The 4371-nt window shown below is 36.9% G+C and overlaps 1 pseudogene; it reads left to right on the top strand.

Moving 5' to 3' along the window:
- Window positions 1–455: 455 nt before the first annotated feature.
- Window positions 456–840, top strand: LOC127437262 (histone H2B-like; annotated as a pseudogene).
- Window positions 841–4371: the final 3531 nt, after the last annotated feature.

The following is a 4371-nucleotide window of genomic DNA, read 5'->3' as shown; positions in this document are numbered from 1 at the left end:
TATAAGATGAAGATCTGCTGTAACAGAGGTGGACAATGATAGGAGTGTCATGTCCATTGTGTTCTTTGCTTATTTGATGTGGCATTAAAACTTGTTGTCTTGTCCCCTAAAAGGCAATGGCTGTGCTGTCTCATGTACAGTAGGGTCCATCTGCCTCCAACAGCTTGGTACTGAATGAAATGTTGTTTTAATTGAAGATCATGTGTCTGATTATACATTATAGATGTTCATGATCTCAGCTTTAGGGAAAAGTAACTCATCTCTTCCTTGTTAATAGGAAGCTGTAAAGGTCCCTATTGAAATGCAGAACAAAAATGTAATTTAGAGATGGACCATATACAGCTTCTGATGGAGTAGAGGAGGCTGAGCATCAGAAAGATACATCTTTTCATTGAATCACCTGACCACCAGCTAAATGAGGGCACTGTAGGTGACTCTAAATGACTCTAGGCATCATGTCTGAGCCAGCCTAGTCCGCAACAAAGAAGGGATCCAAGAAGGCTGCCAACAAGACCGCCGGTAAGGGTGGAAAGAAGCGCAGGAGGTCCAGGAAGGAGAGCTACGTTATCTACGTGTAAAAAGTCCTGAAGCAGGTTCATCCCGACACTGGCATTTCTTCCAAAGCCATGGGCATCATGAATTCTTTCGTAAACTACATCTTTGAGCACATCGCCGGTGAAGCGTCTCGTCTCGCTCACTACAACAAGCGATCCACCATCTCACTGAGAGAGATCCAGACCGCCATGCGTCTGCTGCTGCCCGGTGAACTGGCCAAACACGCTGTGTCTGAGGGCACAAAGGCCGTTACCTTTGTACACAAAGTACACCAGCTCCAAATAAAGCATCTTCTAAGGCTTTCAGCTACCCACCCTTTTAGGAGCAACCCATGTACCTGGATAAAGAGCCTTTAACCAGCTTTGATCTAAAAGAGATCAGAGTGTTGAGCACGAACTTGCATATATTTATTGAAGCATTAATAATAATTTTATTGGTAAAATTAATACTTTTATTTATTCAAACCTTTTGTGTTAGACTGTCTTTAACATTAGCATTATTTTGGAAGGATGTGATACGTCATTTTGACTATGACTACCAAAAAAAAAAAAAAAAAAAATCCACATTCTATTTGCACCCTGGTGCAAATAATGGTAGATACTAATTGCACCCATATTTAAATACTAATATACAGTATGGGCATCACTGCAGTGTGTTTATTGAGTCCCACAGACATACTACATTAACCTCTACCCCTAAACCTAACCTTAAAGTGCATCTATTATGGTTTTTCAAATATTACCTTTCATGTAGTGTGAATGTAAAAAAGTCTGCAAAGTTTCAAAAATCAAAGTGCACGAAATATGGATTTATTGACACCCAAAAGAAAGAACCGATTCTGAACACCTGAAACGAGCATTAGTAATTCCAGACTTACTTCCTGTACTACCTGCGTAATTTGGTAACAAAAAACCCGCCTCTGGTCTGTTTACATGTACAGCCAGTGCAGGCTGTTAGCCTGTTAGCTGTTAGCCTCTGCTAACCAGCTAACTCACGTTATTGTCAAACTACATATAAACTTACCACTGAGAAATGTCCTGTTCTCGTCGTGCTTGCGATGGTGGTTCGGCTTGATCTTCCGATGTATCACTATCGGACTCAGGCTCAAATTGGTAAGGTAAAACAGACATTTTTTCAGATGGAGCTGAAACTCGGATATGGTAGTGGGCGTTTCCTTTCCGACACGTGCTGTAAACGGTAGACCAATCCCAACAGACTGGGACATCTGACCAATCAGAGCAGAGTATTTAGAATGAATCCTTTAGAACGGATCACTGAAGGAGTCGTTTTTGACACTGGGAAAAAAGGTAATGATGTAATTTAAATTATGAGCAAATTAAAGTGTTTTTTGACCTTGGATGCTTGTAAATCTAATGTACGAGACCTTTAAAACAAAATTAGGCACGTTTAAAAATCATAATAGGTGCACTTTAACCTTACCTTAGAAAAAATTACCTTGTTTTACTACAGTAACCATAGTTTCACCATGGTATTTTAATTTTTTTTATTTTATTTACAGTAACCACAAAATTAACCATAGTTACTATATTACCACCATATTACTGTATTAACACCATGATTCATTGTATTAAAACTATGTTTTTTGCCAAAGAAAATAAATAAATAAAAAATGTTTACTGCAGTATTAGTAATCAGGGACTAAATCTAAATGTTTTTCATTTCGGAACATTCTGAGCAAAAACTTTATTTTTCGTTCCGGTTCAGGAGTTCCGCAACCTCCTTTCCAGAAAGTTACCAGTTAGAACAAACTAAAAGAATGGTTAATAACGTTCTTTTAAAAATGACAGTACGCTACGCTAAGGGGTGGGTGAAATACCAATTGCAGTGTTGCCAGATCTCAGAAGAGAAACAAGCAACATGGTCTGGAAAAACAAGCCCAAAATATGCCACTTGACTCACCAAAATAAGCGAAAATAAGCTTTCCCCCCTGTGTGGTGTTTTCTCCGCATAATAATCAAAACAAGCAGTTAATTAACCAATAAGTATAATTTTAGTTACAGATCTGCTTCTGAGTCAAAACCCAGCATCAAATCTGTATTAATGCATCATATCTAACAATAATTCACTGAAGACTTGAACACAACTGAGAAATGTACTTTTTTACCTCTAATAATGTTTTCCTTGTGTCTAGATAAGTGTAACAAGTTCTAAGTTCTGGGCAAAGGAGGAGTCAGGAGACAGAGAACATTCAAAGGTGAGTGCTCTATTGTTCTCATGCAGTCTAGTGAAACTTAAATAAAAAGGGCTCTTGTTTGCAACACACAATAGCGTCAGGCTCTGGTCCCCCCCCCCCCCCCTCTTCTTCTTCTTTTTCTTCTTCTTCTTCCTTTGGCGTTTTATGGTGGTTGGCAAACAAACGATAGATGCAGGCACCTACTGGGCTGGAGTGTGGACCACTGATGGAATGGGAAATAAATAAATGTAAAAAAAAAAACAAATTCTATTACCTTCTAAATCCTATTAAACAGTTCTACCTTTCTTAAGTATCTCATTAATGCATTATATATTTTATGATGATTCAAGCTATTATGCAGCAGTGTTTTAAGTGTAAGATTTCCTATCCCCATTTCTCTTTTTTCTTCCAACAGAAATACTCTTTCATTTTCATAAGCAGTACAATATATTAGTACATGCTCTACAGTTTCTGCTGATCCACATAATCTACAATTCCCAGACTCATGTTTGTTCATTCTATATAGGGAATAATTTAGAGCTGTGTGCCCAAGGCGAAGTCTGGTGTAGGGCTTTACTGGTTGTTTAGATCAGTGTTACTATCAGAAATAATGAATAATTATTTCTGTAGTTATTAAGTAATATTTAAATTAATCAATTGAATCTAACTCATTAAAACCTCATATGGGGCTCCAGTAAATGTAGTGTGCTACGTTTAGGAGCAAGTTTGGTTATTAGCAATAATTAATAATTATCAAAGATAATTATTAATTATTAAAATCAATAGAACTTTGATGAGAATCAATGTTAGCTTTTTTAATCCTTTAAAATCAACAATTATCAAAGATAATCGTTAACTGTTAACATTGATGAAACATTAATTAAAATTAACACTAGCTTATTGATCATTCAAATTCAACAACCATCAAAGATAATTATCAATTATCAAAAATCAATAGAATATTAATAAGGATTAACATTGACAGGGCACCACCCTGGAATCAGGGACTAATAACCAAATAGTAAAACAGTCTCAATATTAGATTGTTTTCTTAGGAAAAATCGACATCCAAAGAATATCAATTTTCGGGGAAAAAACAATGAATGAAGGTTTGAATCGGAGCACTGACATCCCGTCAGCATGACACAGGCGTATGCAAAACAGACCAAAACACTTCTCTTTGTAATATAAACAAAGTTTATTTATGCAGTAATATCAATTAATAATTAATACAATGCAGTCAATAAACTTCCGACTTACAACTACAAACTAAACAGTGATATGATTAGATATGGAAATAAAATAATCCTATAACACATAAGGTGTGTGTGTGTGTGTGTGTGTGTGTGTATGGGTGGGTGTGTGGTTAGTACGAGAGAGAGAGAGATGATTAAGTGACAGCCCTAAAGCCGATTTCGCGATAGTGGGAGAGAAAGCAGCTGTGTTTATCACTCAGAGACGCGGTGGACGGCTCGTAAAAGTCCGTTATTTGATTCTTTAATGGATGAACTCAGTTGCTGTCTCACCTGCGATGGCGAAATTGCACAACAATCCAATTTGGTTGGACCACAATACAGCAAAACAAATTCGTGATAATTAATACCCTGAGCATTAATAATGAG

Source organism: Myxocyprinus asiaticus, chromosome 48 (genome assembly GCF_019703515.2).
Source record: "Myxocyprinus asiaticus isolate MX2 ecotype Aquarium Trade chromosome 48, UBuf_Myxa_2, whole genome shotgun sequence".
In the NCBI taxonomy this organism is placed as follows: domain Eukaryota; kingdom Metazoa; phylum Chordata; class Actinopteri; order Cypriniformes; family Catostomidae; genus Myxocyprinus; species Myxocyprinus asiaticus.
The sequence above is the reverse complement of the archived record's forward strand: the minus strand, read 5'-3'. Positions and strand labels throughout refer to the sequence as shown.